Source organism: Equus caballus, chromosome 20 (assembly GCF_041296265.1).
Source record: "Equus caballus isolate H_3958 breed thoroughbred chromosome 20, TB-T2T, whole genome shotgun sequence".
NCBI lineage: Eukaryota > Metazoa > Chordata > Mammalia > Perissodactyla > Equidae > Equus > Equus caballus.
This window is the reverse complement of record NC_091703.1, coordinates 5,658,122-5,678,903: the sequence shown is the minus strand read 5'-3', so window position 1 is coordinate 5,678,903 and position 20,782 is coordinate 5,658,122.

Below are 20,782 nucleotides of genomic sequence, written 5' to 3'. Positions count from 1 at the left end.
TGGGCTCTGGATTGGCTGGTTTGCATATGAAAGGCACACTCAAAGGCGGGTTGTTTACTATCTCCAAGAACTGGCTAATCCTGGGAGGGGCATCCCCTCCAAGGTCAGCAAGGCCCCAAGATGCTGAAGCATCAAATACAGAACTGGAAGACACGGTTATTACAAATACTAATGCCCAGGACTCCTTGATCTAGGCAGGGATCTGATTTTGTCGCCTGCTGAGGGCACACAGAAAACCAAAACTGTGGCATCTCTTAATGCCTCATGCAAAAAGCTTCCAACTCTCCACATAGATATAGACGTTACATTTTCTTATTTGAATGGGAACTATATTCCTGTGGTCCAAAAACCAAAATGATTTAAAAGGTTTTCCACAGGAAGTATCACTCCTGTTCCTGTCCCCATCCTGTCCCTCTCAGCTTGAATAGTTTCTAGTGTTTCCCTCTAATATTTCTTTATGCAAATGCCAAACAAATATGTCCATATACTTTTTAGACAATGACTAAAATAATTCTTCTGGAGTCTGTATAATTTAGCATTCACGGTCAATAATAATGTGTCTTCAGAAATAGATGACCTGCTCAAACTTGCTAAGTTTTGCTTCTAATCAGAAAGTGTGAATGAGTAAAGGCTTGGCTGATGTGCAGCGTATCATATCTTAGACACGGTAGATTTTATTAGACTTCTGGGCACAGTGATAGACTTTCTATTATTTGCTCCCGTCTGTTTTGAGGGTGGGGGTGAGCCTAGGAGTAGTGGAGTTGGCAGAGGGTTGTAAGTTTTCCACAAGCTGGGGGCTGCTCCTGGTCTTACGGACGGTAAACTCTGAGAGCAAATCTCTCTCCTGTGGGCATATGCACATCAAACGATCTTGAGGCAGATGTCCAAACACCACAATGCCAGAACATTTACTTATTTACAATAGAAGCAACTGACCCAGAAATCAGAATACTTAGAAGTCATGACTGGCCGGTGCATTCACTCCTTACGCATAGGAAAAGTCAAATAACACTCTTAAGCAGGCTCTGTGAATATGGAAATTGGAAGAGAAGGAATTGATTAAATACCACAAGAAATATCATTGGTACCAAGCCTTAGAATTTTATGGAAGCCATTTTGACAGCACAAAAAGTCAACAAATTAATAGTTTAAAAAAGTGACTATTCTGTGTTTTTCTCATTTCTCTATGGCCAAGTGAAAACTTGTTATAGACACACAATGAGTTTATTGGGAACTCCAGAGATGAATGAAGAGACAACAGGGATGACCTCACCAATGGGAATCCAAGCAGGAGCACCTCCAGTGTCAGGGTGGCCTTGCCTAGTGGCAGCTGTGACTCAAATGTTCAGATTGAGTTGTGGGAGGAAAGACCCTCTTGGTCATGCAGCATCCTTTCTCAGCAGGGGACCCTTCTCCAGGAAGTGTGTTAGTGGGAGGATGGGGCACATATGTTTCCATCTTCTACGTCCTTTTGGATGGAACAACTATCGCTTGCTACTGGACCAAGAACTCAAAGTTGGTTGGTTTGGTCAAGATTTCTCCACTGGCCGGTGCACTGAACAAGTTTGCTCTGCAAGGCTGTAGCTCACTGCCCTTCTCCCAGATGCATTCCCTCTTCAGACACCTTAATACGCTCAGACACGACTTACAGCAAAGTCTTGGGATCTATTCTTCTTATCCAAGGAAAACTTGGATAACCCAGTTCTAATCAGTTGTGTTAATTTTGGAGTATAACTCACAGTGGCTATCTTTTGTTATTATTGTACTTTTTAAGCAGGTATTGTTTACATATGGTACAAAATTCAAAAGAATACAAAAGGGTGCTCCTTGAGAAGCAGTTGCTGCCCACCCTTGTCCCTGGCTACCCAGTTCCCCAACCTAGGGACAACCATTATAACCAGGTTTTTGGATACACTCCAGAAGCATATATGAATATAATTTTTTTAAATGTATGCACCTGACTTTTTCACTTAATGATTTAGTTTGGAGATTATTCATGGAGCTATCTCATTCTTTTTACCTAAATGCATTTATTTAGCTAAGCAACTGTTTTCTTTTTCTTTAATTTCCCCATAAAACCACCCCTCTTTTTGTTTCTCTTTTAATTTTGTACATAGGTAAACCATTCACATATTTCAAAATATTATTGGTCCATTTGCCCACTGACTATTCATTCAAGAAATACTTACTGAGCACCTACCACGTGCCACTGTTCTAGATGCTAGGAATACAGCAGTGAACAAAGAAGCTAATTCCTTGTAGAGGGGCCAGCGATAGACAAAATAAGTAAATTATACAGAATGTTTGCTGGAAGGAATCTGGAGAAAAAAAAAGCAGAGATGAAGAGTTTGACGGTGGTTGAAGGTGGCCGGGCAGGTGCACCTGAGAAGGTGAAATTTGAACAAAGGTGAGGGAACAAGCCATGTGGACATCTTAGGGTCGACCATGAGAACCTTGAAAGCCATTATAAGGCATTGGCTTTACTCTGAGATGGGGACCACTGGAGGGTCTTGAGCAGAGAGTGAAAGGATATGACACATAGAAAGCTCATTCTGGCTGCCAGGTGGAGAACAGGCTTGAGGGTCCAGAGCGGAAGTGGGGAGACCAGTGAGGAGGTGTTGCAGTAATGTGGGCAGGCGATAAGAGAAGACCACGTGGTAACACGGGAAGCAGTGAGCAGGGTCGGATTGGCCATGGGTGTGAGAGGAGAGGACTCAAGGGTGACTATAAGATTTTGGGCCTCAGCACCAGATCATTTGGTCTTCCTCAACTGAAATGCCGACAGCAGAGAGGTTTTAGAAAGGAAGGGCAGGAAATCTGTTTTGGATATATTAAATTTGAGATGATTATTACTATTATTTACCTTTAAAGTTTAGGAGAGAGACTAGATCTGAGGGTGGAGATTTGTGAATTATCAAAATAAAAGAGAAGCTTTTTTTAAAGCCGCCGGACTGGATTCGATCACCACAAGAGTGGGTATAGACAGAAAGCGTTCTGAGAATTGAGGCTGGCAGCTCTCCAACATTAAGAGAGAGAGAGAAGAGAAGGAACCAGCATAGGAGAGGGAGAAGGGCCAGTAAGGTAGAGAGAAACAAGAGAATGTGGGGTCCTGAAGCCAGACAGAGTATTTCAAGGAGCAGAAAAGGATCAAGTGTGTCCAGTGTTCCTGATAATCAAGTACGGCGACGACGGAGAAAAGAACCTGGGTGTTAGCACAGCAGGAGTCATGGAGATTGTTCAAATATTGTGACATTGCAAAAGAAGAAGAAAGCATACATCTGAGCATACAAAATTGCTCATGAATGAGAATGTATTTGTAGACTAAGGTCCTTATTGATTTGGAAGAGTTTTGGGATGTGAAAGATATGTAGGAGTTCTTTTTGTGAAGAAAATTAGCTTTTGTACCAGCTTTTGCTGCATAACACTAGCTCCAAAGCTAAAGGCTGAATAGCTATTTATTTAGCTTCCAGTTCTGTGGGCCAGGCATGTTGATCATGCTTAACAGGGTGGTTCTGCTGTTTGGGACCAGGTGAGGCTGTTCTTGGCTGGGCTCACTCGGTATAGCTGGTATAGGACAGCTCAGCGGGATGGCTCATTGTCTCTGCTCCACGGGCTCCCTCATCCCCCAGCTGGCTGGCCTGGGCTTTTTCACATGCAACTCATGAGTCAAGGGCAGAAAGAGGACAAGCCCCAAGGTGCAAGTACTTTTCCAGTCTGCTTCCATCACATTTGTTACTGTCCCATGGACTTAAACCCAGAGTCAATGTGGGAAGACTCTACCAAGGGCATGGGTACAGGGAGGTATGAACAGGTTGGGGCCACAATTGCCATCAGTCTAGCACATCCCTTAAAGGCTAATCTTAATTCTTTGTTTTAAATATTTAAGATTATCGCTCTAGTCCCTTCTATTGATAAAGCAAGGCTCTGTGCTAGGATGGGAGGTAAATAAATTATGGTCTCCACGCCCTTGATTGAGTGTCAAGCAGCTGGTCACACAGTTTCAGGTCTAGAAGACGAGCTTCTTTCCATGGGAGTTCATTTCTTCTGGAGAGAAAGATCTAGCGAGAGTGATGGCACCTGAGTCCCAGGGGCAGGGCTGCTGCCCAGCGTGGGATGCACCTAATTTTTGTGGTTTGGAAAATACATTTTTATTTTATGAATAGTTTGCTTTCCTTCTCTCAAAGGGAGCTTAATGACAGGTATCCCTCTGGTATTCCACACAACCCAGTAGGAGGGGTTTGATTTTTGCCAATTTCAGCTGCTAATGTGTTTAAATGGAAACAGACAACACCAAAACTAAGGCTTTCAGAAACTCACTGGAGCAGTGGGATTACTGGATTAAAAACTTCCCCAGTGACTTGAAATTTTGACTTGTTGAGAATAGTCTGATTGACCCTTATCTCCAACCCAATCTATTTTTTTGACTTTATGAGTGGAGTTGACTTGATTGAGTCAGTCTGGGAGTCTGCTGTTCTGGCGAGAGAAGCCTGGAACAAAATCCATGAAATTAGTCCTCTGAGAGTCTAGGCAGACAGCTGACAATGACTTCCCAGCCCCTGAGGCATGAGTGTTGATGTGACATGACTGTTGTCACCCACATCCAGGCCTGAGAAACCAAGGAGGGCCCTTGACAGGAACAGAAAGAGGGGGAGAAAGAGAAGTAACATTTATTGCTTACCTGCTATGTCCGAGGGACTGCCCCAGGCACTGAGTGTACGGAGATGTGTAAGATGCTGTCTCCGTCCTGAGCTAGCACATGAAAACACAAAAGAGAACATAGTGTGAAGGAGGAAAAGGAGACGGAGGAGGAGAAGGGAGGGCATTTGAATGTTTCCTGTAACCGCTCTAGAAAGAGCCCCTGACTCTTTCAGTCTCCGGTTAGCTTCCAGGTAGCAGTCAGCTCACGGACCAGCGTGAGCCTTAAATCCACTCCTGACTGCAGGGTGGGACTCACAGGTTGTGTGGTCTTCATCCTTTAGGCTGGCCTGTGCTCCCAGCTCAGGTTTGAGAGCTGGAGTTACATGGCCCGGAGCTTCTTTCTTTAGAGCTAGACTCTCCTGGTACGTGATTGGCATCCAGACAGAAGTTGAGCAGTTTGAAAGTCCCAGGACCTCTTTCAGGGCCCCTGGGATCTGATTAAATGAGATCAGGGACCTAATGTGTCCTGCTCGCCACCATCATTCCAGCCCACAAAGACACGGTGCACGTGCAAGGCACTAACAATGCTATATTGAGAGAACATGTCACTGTGGCCCGAACCAGTTAATCTCTTTTCCCAAAACACCCACAGTGTCCCCAAGGAGTATTTATTCTCTCTGGGAATCTGGCTCAACTTGATCTGCAATAGTGCCAGTGGGGGGTGAAGGGATAGAGAGGAACTTGTACCGGTCCCTCATCAGAAAGAATTTCTCCTCTCACTCACCAGAAAGAAAATAAGAAGAAAAAAATGAGGAAGTGTAAATGATCCTTTCTTTGTGTCTGGCTTATCGGCTGAAGGAGAACAGTTGGGTCTGGCACCTGAGGATGACAAGGGCCCCGGGTGTGCTGTCCTGGGGACTTGATGATGACATTTGGCTTCTTGGGTCATCAGAAGCAAGGGACGTCCCAGCTCTTCCTGGGGGAGCAGCGGGACATCAGGAGCTCCTCCCTAGCAGCAGGTGGGCTGTGACTGGGTGCCCAGGAGGACCCACGGGCCAGGGAGCTGCTGGCTTGCTCAGCCCCTCCTGCACTCGTTCAATGGGGAGGCTGGACTTCAGTCGGGGTTTGCTGGAACATCCAGGGTCCAGACAAGGTGGGGCCTTTCCTGAATCCAGCTTGTTCCTGGTGGTTCCCCACTGGCCTGCCTTTCTCCTGCCGGGCACCTGTTGCCACAAGTCACACCATGGCCTGTTGCCCTCTGCAACCCCACAGCCCACAGCTGTAGGACTCTCCTCCACCACAATCACAACCCTGCATCGCCATGAGTTCTGATCGCTTCTGATTTCCAGTAGATTTATTACTTCATATGCTTTGTTTACACACCTGTGTCCCCCAGCCCCCAAACCCACAGCTTAGAGCCCACAAAATCCATTCTGTGCGGCTGGCTCTGTCACGCTGAGGGAAAAACCAGTTTGGGTGATGAATTAAATAAAACACCCCTAAGAAATTCTATTTTCACAAATCTTTTCTTAAAATGTAAGAGGCTTGATTAGACTTCACCATTTACTTTCTCTTTTTGATAATTTTAAAAATTTGCTTTGAGTAGGGCCACGCTTATGCAGGTCTGGGTGGATCTGTGAGCAGCCTGATGCTGGGAGACCACCGCTTCTTTCTTGAGCCTGGCCTGCTTCCTTTTCGCACACAATGTTGGCAGGCCCACTCTCCTATTCTCACTCTCCTTCCTGATTATTTCAAGTGCTCTTCCATTGTCACCTAGGCGGGGTTTGTGACTGTTGCTATACTTTAGTGCTGAAGCAGTTATTACTATAGTTCTTGGCTCATAGTTACGTGCTACCGCCAAGCGTAAAATTTGCTGTGATAAAGTTCGAAGGCAGCAGGAGAGCGGAGAGCATAGTAGTGTATAGTCTTTGGAGCGGCACAGACCTGGGTTCAAGTCTCAGCTACACCCCTGAACAGCCACGGAATGCTGAGCCTGTCACACGACCTCTCTGAGCCTCAGGTTACTCAGTAAGAAACGGGGATAATAAAAACTACTTTACAGGTTTGTTATTAGAATTAGATGAAGGAAGGGCTGTGAAACTCTTAGCGCAGTGTCTAGAAAATAATATGTACTTAATCAATGATAGATTCTGTTCCTAGACATTTATTTTTGGAGCAATTTATATCAGAGTTTGGTCTAGAACAACATATTTGTTTCCTTAAAGATGGCGTAGGCTGTTCATATTTATAAATGCAAATTTATATTTGTAAATGAGAATAAGAAGGGTTAGAACGATTTGTGGTTTGCATATCTACAAGTGGTTTCAGAGGGAAGCTGAGAACATGGGCACAAGAGGCTGCTGGTTTCTGAGTATGGGACAAACGTGCCTCCCGAGGGCGCGGGTCCCCAGGGCTCTGCGCTGGTGACGGGGGCCGGATGGATCAGCCCCTGACTGAGCGGGCGTTCCTTAGGCGTTCATGCGTAATTCAGGCGAGAACACTCACGTGTGTCTCAGGAATGTGCTCGAGGAACAGGAGGAAACTGGTGGAGAGAGGCGGTGAAGGCCTCTGTCCTAGGTTAACACCCTCCTTCATCACTGCTCACACTCACAGGAAAGGCCGTCGGCGGCGGGGGACGGCCTCGCAGTGACCGCTGGCCGCGCCGCCTGTGCATCCCAGCAGCCGTCTGCGCTCCGCCCCACGTCCCGCACACCGCTCGCGGCACCGCCACTCCCCCCAAAGCCTCTGCGCTCCCCTTCGCCCGTGAAACCTGCTCTCCGATGGGACCGCTGGTTTACCCTGAGTGCCAGCCAGATGACACCATGAGGAGCCATCCTTTCCGCGGGGATCGAAAGTTCTATCAGGGATCCAAACCTCCAACCAAAGCGAAGAGGCTCTGATGGGAGAACTTCAGGGCTCCGTCTGTGAGCAGGGGAGGAGGGGGACTCTGTGTCACGGCCCCACCCAGCAGCTGACCCTGACACACAGCCTGGAGCTGTCCTAGTGAAGCTCTGACTGGACGACAAGCTTCGCCTCAGGGCTCGTGAGAAACCCATTTCCCCGACGACTGCGCTTGACTGTGGGGCGCGCGCGCCAGGGAAGCCCTCCCGCCACCACCACCACCTCCAGCCCGCAGCCTTTGCAAGTTTTCAGGAGGACACTACGACTTTAGCTTCTAGGAAGCCCTCGTGTGGCTGGCTGCCTCACGACCTTGGAAGGACCCTCCCGCTGCTCCTGTGCCTGGAGCGCCGGGCTCCGCAGTCCTACAGAGGCGTTCCACCCGCGTCCAGTCGTCCCATCTGTGTGGGGGGCAGCTGTTCTGTGCCAGGCCGGGCTGCCAGCCTCAGCAGGCGGCGAGGCCCCGAGCCTGCTGAGCATCGCATCGTTCATTCCAACGGGGCTGGGGTCCAGCAGAAGCATGGACCACGGAGAATCCCCATGTGGCCCAGGGAGTCTGGGTGGGCTTTCCTGAGTGGGTGGCGGGTAAGCCGAAATGTGGAGGGAGGATAAATGAGGGGGTGGGTGGTAGGGAAGAGCAGCCCCGTGGAGGGAACAGCATGAGGAAAGCCCCTGAGCAGGAAGGAGCTTGACCCTGAGCCATTGGGCATACTTCTGTTTACCAGCTTCTTCCCAAAATTGTTCAGGAGGGATGAGTGAAAGGAAACTGAAACTTGCACAGCACTGACACGTGGTTCTCTCTTCTTTCCAAGGACTGTGAGTACCCACCTTCTTGTTAAGCCTGGTGAATTTTGCTCCCCTTACAAAGAGTGAAGGTTATGGAACTTAGAAAATTTTGCAGCAACAGGAAGCCAGAAGCCCCACACAGCGGGATGAACTACCAGCTCCAGAAGGACTGGCCTGTAAAATGATAAGGGAGTGGAACTGTGTAACTTAGCCAACGGGTGGTAGCAGGTGGCTGTGGCCTCTTCTGTGGGACTGGCTACCTGGATGAACATTCTCTACTCTTGTCATGATATCTTTGTCCAAGAATTCTTGGTTCCTTCCACCACACTGCATGAAAAAGCCAAATGACTGTAAGATTTCTCAGTTATAGCTCTCAACTGAGCCTTAATTATTCATACGTGCTGGATTAATTATTCAAGACCATGAATTGGCACGTGCAGGGGGGCGGTTACTAGTAAACAGGAGGCTGTGTGAACGGCGTTTGGCGGGAGAGACAAGGCCCGCTGTCTCCTGGGTGATTCAATCCGTGGATGGGCAGAGGCGTTCGTGCAGGGGTGACTTACACGGACTTCGGCGCGGCTCTCTGCTGGTGTGAGGAGTGGCCTTGCCGATCCTTTCCGGACAGGGAGGAGAGCCGTGGTGAGACTCCGTCCTCAGCGCGTGGCTCCTGGGGCCAGATTGTAGTGATCTCAAATGGGTGGTAGCTCTGCCGAGATTTCTTACGTTTGCATTCTTGATCGTTTGCTGTGAAATGTGCTCGTGAGCAGTCATGAAACAGATCTTTGGCACAAATTCTTGTTCCAGTGTAGAGTGCGTGACGTTGAAAGCTGGCAGAACTGAGGACAAGGAACTCAATCCCAAAACGAATGTGGACTCCTTCCGCTGACGGGGTGGCCGGGGTCTTCTGCGATATCCCGGCGGGATGGGTGGCCGGAGCAGCCTCTCCCCTGCCCGGCTTCACCTCCTCACCCGGCAGAGCCCTTGAGCCCCTGTCAGTGGAGGCTGCTCGTTCCCCTACAGCGTGTACCCAGGTTTGCAGTTAGCTCCAGCAGACGCTACACTCCCGCCCCCGCTGCGAGGAGGCTGGCTCCCCTCCCCCTCCACGGTCATGCCTGTCCTCCAGGGCCGTCCATCTTCCTCCGCATCCCTCTCCTCTCCTCCCTGGCGTGGATGTTAACCATGTAGCCTTAGCTCCTGGATCTTTCCCTCGGTAACATTTTCTTCTGTGCCCCCTCAGCCACCCATTCCCATGGCCACACTCTAGACTTTAATGATCTGAAACTGTACCAGCTCCAAAATAATAAAACCAAACGCCAACATCTGGCCGCAACCTCCTATTCTTTCTAGCTCACTGGCTTATTGATTCTCACTGTTAAAAAAAAATTATTGTCGTAAAATATATACAACAGAAAATTTACCATTTAAACCATTTTTGAACCATTTTAAAGAGATCTAAGGCACTATATAGTTAATATAGACAATAACATTGTACTATAATTATGTAATGTGATAAATCTCGCTACATTGGTAATCATATTACAATATATAATGCATAAACGTATCAAAATAACACGCCTTAAACTTACACAACGTTACATATCAAATCCATTCAATAAAAAATTTAGGGGCCGGCCCCCTGGTGGAGCAGTTTGAGTGCTCCGCTTTGGCTGCCCAGCGTTTCGCTGGTTCGAATCCCAGGGCGGCCATGGCACCCCCCATCAGGCTAAGGTGAGGCAGCGTCCCACATAGCACAGTCAGAGGCGCTCATAACTAGAATATACAACTATGTACTGGGGGGCTTTGGGGAGAAGAAGAAGAAAGAATGTGTTAAATAAACCATTGTTAGGTGTCAAGTTCAGCAGCATTCAGTATAATCACACTACTGTGCAACCATCACAACCAACCACGTCCAGAACTCTTCATCTTGCAAACTGATGCTCTGTCTCCAGTAAACACTAACTCCCGGTTGCCCCTGCGCCCCAAGCCTTGGAAACCCCCATCCTGCTTTCTGTCTCTATGAATTTGATTACTCTAGGGACCTCATATAAGTGGAATCATACAGTGTTTGTCCTTTTAACGTCTGGCTTATTTCACTTAGCAAAATGTCTTCAAGGTTCATCCAAGTTGCAGCATGTGTCAGAACTCCCTTCCTTTTTCAGGCTGAAGAATATTCCATTATATGCATGTGCCCCCATTTTGTTTGTCCATTCATCAGTTGATGGACACGGGTTGCTTCTACTTCTTGGCTATTGTGAGTAATGCTCCTATGAACATGAGTGTACATGTACCTGTCTGAATCTCTGCTTTCAGTTATTTTGGGTACATACCTGGGAGTGGAATTGCTAGGTCATATGGTAATTCTATGTTTAACTTTTTGAGGAAGAAAATTTTCTGTTTAACTTTTTCCTGCTTTTACACAGCCATTTTGCATTCTCACCAATAATGCACAAGGGTTCCAATCTGTCCACATCCTCACCAACACTTGTTATTTTCCCTTTATTTTTTCTGGTTTTAATAATAGCCACCCTAATGGTTTTGATTTGCGTTTCCCTAATGGCTAGTGAGGTTGAGCATCTTTTCATGTGCTTACTGGCCATTGCTTGTATATCTTCTTTGGCTATTTTTTAATTGGGTTTCTTTTTGTTGTTGTTGGATTGTAGGGTTTTTAAAAATATATTCTGGATATTAATCCCTTATCAGATATATGATTTTCAATATTTTCTCCCATTCTGTGGGTTCCTTTTCACTTTGTTGACAGTATCCTTGGATGTACCAAAATTTTTCATTTTGATCAAGTCCTAGTTATCTACTTTTATTTTGTTGCCTGTGCTTTTGGTGTCATATCCAAGAAATCATTGCTAAATCCAATGTCACGAAGCTTTTCCCCTGTGTTTTCTTCTGAGTTTTATAGTTTAGCTCTTATGTTTAGGTCTTTAATCCATGTTGAGTTGATTTTTGTAGACGGTGTAAGGTAAGGGTTCAATTTCATTCTTTTGCATGAATACTCAGTTTTCTCAGCACCATTTGTTGAAAAAAATTGTCCTTTCCCCACTGAATGGTCTTGGCACCCGTGTCAAGAATCATTTGACTATCTGTGTGAGGGTCTGTCTCTGGGCTCTCTATTCCATGAATCTGTGTATCAGTGTTTATGTGTTAATTACTATAGCTTTGTAAGCCTTAAAATCAAGAAGTGTGAAACCTTCAACTTTGGTCTTTTTCAAGGTTGTCTTTGCTATTCGGAGTCCCTTGAGATTCCGTTTAAATTTTAAGATGGGATTTTCTATTTGTGCAGTTTTTTGACTTACAGAGTTCTTCCAATCCATCAACCCTCTTATTCAAGTTCTTTTCCACGGTCCATCATTATCACTGCCTTCCTGCAAACATTCTCAACTCCCTTGCCCCTCTGTCTCTCTGTCACTCAAGCTTGGGTACCCCACTGTCTGCCTTCTCCCTGCCTGCACTAATGCCCTACTGCGGTAGTATCTCCACCCTGCCGCCGAGACTCTCCTCTGACAACGACAGCTGATCCACATTGATTGCTGGCTTGGAGCCCGGCACAGTTGTAAGCACTTTATATGAACCACTCATTTAATCCTCTTATTTCAGTAGAATATTTCTGGAGAAAACAGGACAGACTGTATCACTACACATTCATAATCATTAACACAATCAAATACTCAGCCCTGCCCTACAATCCTACTATTTCTTCCAGTAAGCTGGCTTTTCCACTCTCCAAAATGATTATTTCTCACCTGAGCGTTCTCCCAAGCTTCACCTCTCCACACCCCTCTCAGCAGGTGGCCTTGCTTCACAGTCCACCAGAAACACAGAAGTGGTCAGATGGCAGCTCTGTCTACTGAGTCCACAGATCTGTTGCCTCCACCCTTGTCTTGTCATTCATTCTTTTGGAGCTGGAGTCCTTGATCCCATCCCTTCTCAGTCTCTCAACAATTTTATTCCCTTTGCTGTTTCCTCTCTCACCCTCTTCAACCTCTCTATCTATTGCGTACAAATGCGGTGGAGTGTTTACCACCACCACAAAAAAAAAGAGAAACAAACACCTCCCTTGATTTCACATCTTCCTCTGGCTTAACATGTCCAAAGCAGCTTCTCTTTGTCTTTCCTTCTCCAAACCTCATTTTCCCAGTGATCGCCATCTTGGTGAATGGCACCTTCAACTACCCATGTGCTCCATCTGGAAACTTGGGAACCCATCTTGACACTCGCCCCCCTCTACCTCCCCGACATTCATGCCATGGCGAAATCCTGAAGATTCTACCTTCACATTATATCTTGCATCCATCCACTTCCCTCCATCCTCGCTGCCACCTGCCAGTCCAAGCCACTACCATCTCTTTCCTGCACTCTTTTCGTCACGATGTGGGGAAAGGAGAAACTGGAGGAGCAGGAAGGCCCTCATCTGAAGGGCTGTTAACCCTGGGGCTGCAGGGCCTGCTCGATATTCGTCAAGACACCCACCTCCTCCTGCCCCCACACGCGGGATTGTTAGTTTGCTATTTCTCCAGGGATGGTAACGCCTGGAATAGCTGGAGAAAATGTGTCTGAATAAATGATTCCCACCTCACTTCAGACCCTGCTCTTTCTGTAAACACACACGGACACACACACACGCAGACACACAGACATACACTCACACAGACATACGCATGCTCAGCAGATGTGCTTTTGGAGTTTCTCTCTGTTTTTTTTTTTTAATTCAGAAAAATGCCCTGGAGCCCGGAGGGAGTTCTGAGGCAGCTGGAGGGACAGGCCCTGGAGGAACGGGGTGGTGCAGGCTCTCTCTACCCTGGTGCTCTTGGCTCTGCCTTTTGGGTCTCTCAGGATCAGCTCAGCTGAGCTCAGTCTGTGGGTGGGCTGATTCCTGGCCGTCCTCATGTTGGGGCTGAGAGGGAGAGGGATGAATTTCCCAGCGACCCATGGAAGACAAGACGGCAGGCGCTGTGGCTCCAGCCCTTCCTGGAAGAGCCTGGTGTGAGGTGAGCACCAGAAAGCGGCTCTCAGAAGAGTTGGGCTGCTCACAGCAAGTGCCACGGGCGGTGGTGGAGGGAAAGGCCGGCTGCTCCTTAGAGCCCCTTCCACTCTCTCCCCATTCTTCTCCTGGGTGTCCTTCAGGTGTCATCAACTCTTCAGGTCTCAGCTTATTAAACACAATGAGAACTAACGTGTATTAAGAATGCGACCAGTACCAAGGGCTTTACAAGGATTTTTTCATTTAATCCTCAAAACAACCCTTATAGTGGGACAATATCGTTATCGTCATCATTATCTCATCATCTTTTTTCTTCTTCATTTTTGGAAGAAGAAAATGAACTCAGTCACGAATTTGCTCACTCAAGGTCACACAGTAGCAGGATTGGAGCCGCAGCCCAGCTGTGAGTCCAGGGCCCTGCTCCAGCCCCCTGACCTGTCTTCTCCCCTAAACCTTCCTGTGGTGTGTCTGGCCGCGGGTGCCTCCACACTCCTGTAGAACCAGAGCTCTGCTCTAAGGCAGGCGGGGAGGGCCTGAGCAGGGCTAACTCAGCCCTGTTCTGTCCTGAAGGGGCAGGGGATGCAGGATCCCAAAGATAAGGGGCCTCTTCCCTCCACAAGTCCTGCCTGACAAGCCCTGGGCCCACTCGGAGGGGTCCCTTTTCCTAGCTCACAGGAAGGCACCAAGTGGGCTCAGGGCTCCTGCATTAGTGCCCCGTCATTACCATCGTGTAGCAATTACCACTACGTCTGTAATTTTTCATTCGCTTGTCCTGCTCTCCTGCGAGACCCTCAGCTTCTCATGGGCCGAGGCTGTGTTTTGCCTAGCCTGCGTTTTCACCCCCAGCATACAGAAGGCCCTTACCACAGACCTGTTGCATGAGGAGTGGCTGGTTGCAGGAAGGCTTCAGCAGCTGGGTGTGGGGCCGTCACCCCACCCTGGGGCCAGTGCACGCTAACTCACACCTGCATCGGGCCCAGAGGGTTCTGGTGTTGTGACGGGTGGCTTCACTGTGTGAAAAGAACGGCTGACATTTAGCAGCTTCTTCTTCCGTTAGCTCTGTGACCTGTCGACTGGAAGGAGAAGTTTTAGATTTTCATTGACTGCCTTCATGCAACATCCGTGGTCAAGAAAGGTGCTGCAAGGATGAGAAAAGTAACTCTGCGCACAGCTGCAGAACCCTCCCATCTCTCAGGAGTGTGCATGGGCGCCCGGTAGCTGAGCTTTCCTCTCACTAGCTATGGAAACCTGCTCACTTAGCCTCTCCCGGCTTCAGTGTCCTTCCCTCTGAAATGGGAATACTGATGTCCACCTTATAACTTATTGTGTGGATGAAATGAGGCCATCAATGGAGAAGATAGGGCCTGGTACAGGTTACACACTCGGCATGTGCTAGCCACATATCTTGCTGTAACTGTTGTCATCATTACCGTGTGGAAGGCACGGCTTTCGAATCCAAGTTGCTTGCCCTTTGAACAAAACTGACACATCAGCAAAGGAACAACAACCTGTTGGGACCAAATGGGTGAAGCAGACAGGGAGAGCTCTGGAAGCTGAGGTGAGGGTGGGAACTCTGGGGCTCAAGCTGGGCCAGGGGAAGCATGTGGAAGGTGAGTCTGAGCTGGGTCTGGGGGAGGCGGGTGGGAGTTAGACGGAGGGGAATAGGAATTCCAGGTGCAACACCTGAGTGGGTGAGCACTGAGGAGGTAGGTATCCCCAGACCTCCCCAGCTCATCCACAGGTCTCCACTTAAATGCCCATCTCAAGCCTTTCCTGACCGCTCCATCAGGCCAGTGCCTCTGGTTCTATGCTGGTGTGTCCTGATGCCAATTCTCCGACACCAACTAGGTGTCTGGCAATTGAGTTAACTATGACACTGACTACCTGGAGTTAGCATCAGCTTCCGCAAGTTAAAGGACACAGTGTCAACAGGACTGCCCTCACTTTAGAGGGCAGCTACACTTTGGCGGTCCCCAGGACAGCCGCACTTCTGTCTGACTTGGCTACAAATTCAGGGGCTCCCACAACCTCCCTTCAGGCTTCATAATTTGCTAGAAGGACTAACAGAACTCAGGAGAGTGCTGTACTTATAATTATAGTTTTATTATAAAGGATGCATATCAGGACCAGCCAAATGAAGAGATGCTGAGGGTGAGGATGCGGGCAGGAGTGTGCAGAGCTTGCCCTCTCCCCTGGGAATCCCAGCCCCCCACACCCTGCCAGCATGTCAATGTGTTCACCAGCCAGGAAGCTCCACGGAGCCTCGTCGCCTTGGTGTCCAGAATTTTTGCTGGGGTTTTATTACACAGCATGGCTGATTAAATCATTGGCTGGACAACTGAACTCAATCTCCAGACCCCCTCCCTTGCCTGGACGTCAGGCAGTTCCAACCCTCTGATCATGTGGCTGGTCTTGCTGGTCACCAGCCTCCACCCTGAAGCTGTATAGGGGCCGCCCATGAGTCCCTTCATTAGCATAACAAAAACACTCCTGTCACTGAAGGAAATTCCTAGAGTTTTTGAAACTCTGTGGCAGAAACTGGGACAAAAGCCATATATCGTTTTTATCACATCACAGTTCTTATAGCACTTTCACCACTGAAATCGATTATTTATGTAATTCAGCGTTTAGTGTTTGTTTCTCCCACTGGGCTGTGAGCTTCCTGAGGCAGAGACTTTGTTGCTTTTGCTGACTGGCACCTAAGAACATAGCCCAATGCCTAGCACCTAGTACTTGCTTGATAGACATTTACAAAGTGGACAAGCAGTGGGGGAAACAAGACTAGAAAGCTGTATTGGGATCAGATTGGAGACGGCCTGAGGTGCTTCCAGCGTTTCTCACACTTCATTTCAGTGACGCTGGGAAAACACTGCTGGGGAGCCCTGGAAGATCACCCAGCCTGTTCAGGCTCCACGGGAACCCCTTTGCAACATGAACCTTATGAAGTCTGGGAAGGAGGGGGTGAGAGGAACGGATGACTCAACATTTAATCGCAGTAAGGGGTGTGACTTATCTCTAAGTTGAGGGAAAAGGGCCCAAAATACAAAATGTGGTGAGATTTGTCTCTCGCGTGTTTAACAGTGTAAGAAATGATGGAAAAAAAAAAAAAGGCGTCGAAGGAAAGGAGGACTTCTGGGGCCCATTACACAGGGAAGTGGGAGACAAGCCCTGGTTCCTACTGAGCGTCAGCAAACATCCGGGGGTGGGGCGGAGAGACTCTCGGGAGGAATCCAGGTTCCAGGAGGAACCAATGGATGCTTTGAGGGCTCAGATCACCAGCTCCCATCATCCCCTGCTAATGGCCAAGCCAAAAGAAAGAGAAAAAATTGATGCTTATTCATGAAAATAGCAAACAGTGAAGTGAGAGACTGCTGATGTCATGGTCTAATCTAGACTGTTCAATGCACCGCTCTCTTTCCAGAGCAGAATTTGAGGGGCTTTATATATACAGATAAAGGTCTCCATTCTTTGCTTATCTGCTTGTGTGGTCCTAGCTTTGTTCTCTAGAAAGCATACACTCATTGAATACTACATTTGGAAGACATCCCAGAGGCCATCATTTGTAACCCCAGTAAATTGCCAGGGCCACTGAGGTCTGGTGTCTGCATGGAGTAGAATTCAAAGAACATAAGTCCAGAATAATAATGAAGAACGTTGCTGTTGGCTTTTTAAAAAAATTATTTTATCGAGGTCATACTGGCTTATAACATTGTGTAAATTTCAGGTGTACATTACTATACTTCAGTTTCTGTATAGACTGCATCGTGTTCACCACCACTAGTCTAGTTGGGTTTTTTCTCCTCTTTTATTTTATTTTATTTATTTATTTATTTTGGCATAAAATAACAGAAATGTATTCTCTCGTAGTCCAGAGACCAAAAGTCTGAGTCAAACTGTCACAAGGCCATGATCCCTCTGAAAGCTCTAGGGAAGGCTCTGTTCCGGGTCTCTCTCCTAGCTTCCTTTTTTTTTTTCTTTTATTGAGTTCATAATAGTTTACATTGTTGTACCAATACTCTAGATTTTATCCATCACCAGACATTTACGCCCCATGACCCCTTTCACCCTCTGTCCACCCTCTGCCCCTCTGGTAACCACTAATCTGTTCTCCTTATCTACAGGTGTGTTTATCTTCCACATATGAGTGAAATCACACCGTGATTGCCTTTCTCTGTCTGACTTATTTTGCTTAGCATAGTAACCTCAAGGTTCACCCATGTTGTCACATGGCACGATTTTGTCCTTTTCTATGGCTGAATAGTATTCCATTGTGTATATATACCACATCTTTATCCACTCATTCGTTGATGGGCACCTGGGTTGCTTCCAAGTCTTGGCTATTGTGAATAATGCTGTGATGAACATACGGGTGCATATATCCTTTTGAATTATTGAAGTAATATTTTTTGGATAAGTACCCCATAGTGGAATAGCTGCATCATATGGTATTTCTATTTTTAATCTTTTGAGGAATCTCCATACTGTTCTCTACAGTGACTGAACCAGTTTGCACTCCCACCAGCAGTGTGTGAGGGTTCCTTTTTCTCCACATCCTCTCCAACACTTGTTATTTCTTGTCTTGTTAATTATAGCCATTCTGACAGATGTTAGGTGATATCTCATTGTAGTTTTGACTTGCATTTCCCAAAGAATTAATGATTTTGAACATCTTTTCAAATAACTGTTGACCATCTGTATATCTTCTTTGGGAAAAATGTTCATATCCTCTGCCCATTTTTTCCTTAAGTTGTTGATTTTGTTGTTGAGTCATATGAGTTCTTTATATATGTTGAAAATTAAACCTCTTGTCAGACATATGATTTGCAAATATTTTCTCCCAGTTAGTGTGTTGTCTTTTCATTAATGTTTTCCTTTGCTGTGCAGAAGCTTTTTAGTCTAATGTAGTCCCATTCATTTATTTTTTCTTTTGTTTCCCTTGACTGAGTAGACATGGTATTCGAAAAGATACTGCTAAGACTGATGTCAAAGAGCCTACTGCTTATGTTTTCTTCTAGAAATTTCATGGTTTCAGGTCTTACATTAAAGTCCTTAATCCATTTTGAGTTAATTTTTGTGTATGGTGTAAAATAATGGTCTACTTTCATTCTTTTGCACGTGGCTGTCCAGTTTTCCCAGCACCATTTATTGAAGAGAGTCTCCTTTCTCCATTGTATGTTCTCATCTTTTGTTGAGGATTAGCTGTTTATAGATGTGTGGTTTTATTTCTGGGTTCTTGATTCTGTGTCATTGATCTGTGTGTTTGTTTTTCTGTCAGTACCGTGCTGTTTAGATTACTATAGCTTTGTAATTTGTATTTTGAATTAGGGGAGTGTGATACCTCCAACTTCGTTCTTTTTTCTCAGGATTACTTTGGCTAGGTGAGCTCTTTTGTCATTCCATGTAAATTTTAGGATTCTTTGTTCTACTTTTGTAAAGAATGCCATTGGGATTCTGATTGAGATTGTGTTGACTCTGTAGGTCACTTTAGGTAATGTAAACATTTTAACTATGTTTATTCTTCTGATCCATGAGCACAGAATATCTTTCCATTTCTTTATGTCTTCTTTGATTTCTTCCAGTAATGTCTTAAGTTTTCACTGTGTAGGTGTTTCACCTCTTTGGTTAAATTTGTTCCTAGCTATTTTATTCTTTTTGTTTTGATTGTAAATGGGATTGTATTCTTGATTTCTCTTTCTGCTATTTTGTTATTAGTGTATAGAAATGCAACTGATTTTTATATGTTGATTTTGCACCCTGAAACTTTACTGTATTCATTAATTACTTCTAATATTTTTTGGTGGTTTCTTTAGGGTTTTCTATATATAGAATCATGTCATCCACAAATAGTGACAGTTTCACTTCTTCCTTTTCAGTTTGGATCCCTTTTATTTCTTTTTCTTGCCTAATTTCTCTAGCTAAAACCTCCAGTACTATGTTGAATAAGAGTGGTCATTGCAGGCATCCTTGTCTTGTTCCTGTTCTCAGAGGAACAGCTTTCAGTTTTTCACCATTGTGATGTTGGCTGTGGGTTTGTCATTTAAGGCCTTTATTATGTTGGGGTACTTTCCTTCTATACCCATTTTATTGAGAGTTTTTATCATAAATGGATGTTGGATCTTGTCAGATGCTTTCTCTGCATCTGCTGAGATGATCATCTGATTTTTATTCTTCACTTTGTTAGTGTGGTATATCATAGTGATTGATTTGTGGCTGTTGAACCATCCCTGCATCCCTGGAATAAATCCCACTTGGTCATGGTGTGTGATTCTTTTACTGCATTGTTTTACTTGATTTGGTAAAATTTTGTTGAGAATTTTTGCATCTATATTCATAAGCAATATTGGCCTATAATTTTCCTTTTTTGTGCTGTCCTTGTCTGGTTTTGGTATCAGGATAATATTGGCCTTGTAAAATGAATTAGGAAGCATCCCGTCCTTTTCAAAGTTTTGGAAGAGTTTGAGAAGGATAAGTATTAAATTTTCTTTGAATGTTTGGTAGAATTCACCAGGGAAGCTGTCTGGTCCTGGACTTTTGTGTTTTGGGAGGTTTTTGATTACTGTTTCAATCTCTTTACTTGTGTCATAGATGTATGATCTATTCACATTCTCTGTTTCTTCTTGATTCAGTTTTGGGAGGTTGTATGATTCTAAGAATTTATCCATTTCTTCTAGGGTATCCAATTTGTTGGCATATAGCTTTTCATAGTATTCTCCTATAATCCTTTGTATTTCTGTGATGTCCATTATAATTTCTCCTCTTTCATTTCTGATTTTATTTATTCAAGTCTTCTCTCTTGTTTTCTTAGTGAGTCCAGCTAAGGGTTTGTCAATTTTATTTATTTTCTCAAAGAATCAGCTCTTAGTTTCATTGATCCTTTCTGTCGTTTTTTTAATCTCTATTTCATTATTTCTGCTCTGATTTTTATTATTTCCTCCCCTCTACTGATTTTGGGCTTTGTTTGTTCTTCTTTTTCTAGTGCTTTTAGGTATGGTGTAAGATTATTTACTTAAGATTTTTGTTGTTTTTTGTGGTAGGCCTGTATTGCTATAAACTTCCCTCTTAGTGCCACTGTTGCTGCATCCCATAAGTTTTGGTATGTTGTGTTTTAATTTTCATTTGTCTCCAGGTATTTTTTATTTCTCCTTTGATTTCTTCATCGATCCAATAGTTGCTCAGTAGCATGTTGTTTAGTGTCCACATATTTGTCGCTTTTCCAGCTTTTTTCTTGTAGTTGATTTTGCTAGTTTCATAATTGTGGTTGGAAAAGATGCTTGCTATGATTTTAATCTTCTCACATTTATGGGGCTTGTTTAGTTTCCCAGCATACGGTCTGTCTTTGAGAACGTTCCATGTGACCTTGAGGAGAATGCATGCTCTGCTGTTTTTAGATGGAGTGCTCTATACAGTCTAATTAAGTCCACCTGGTCCAGTGTTTCATTTAAGGCCACTCTTTCCTTGTTGACTTTCTGT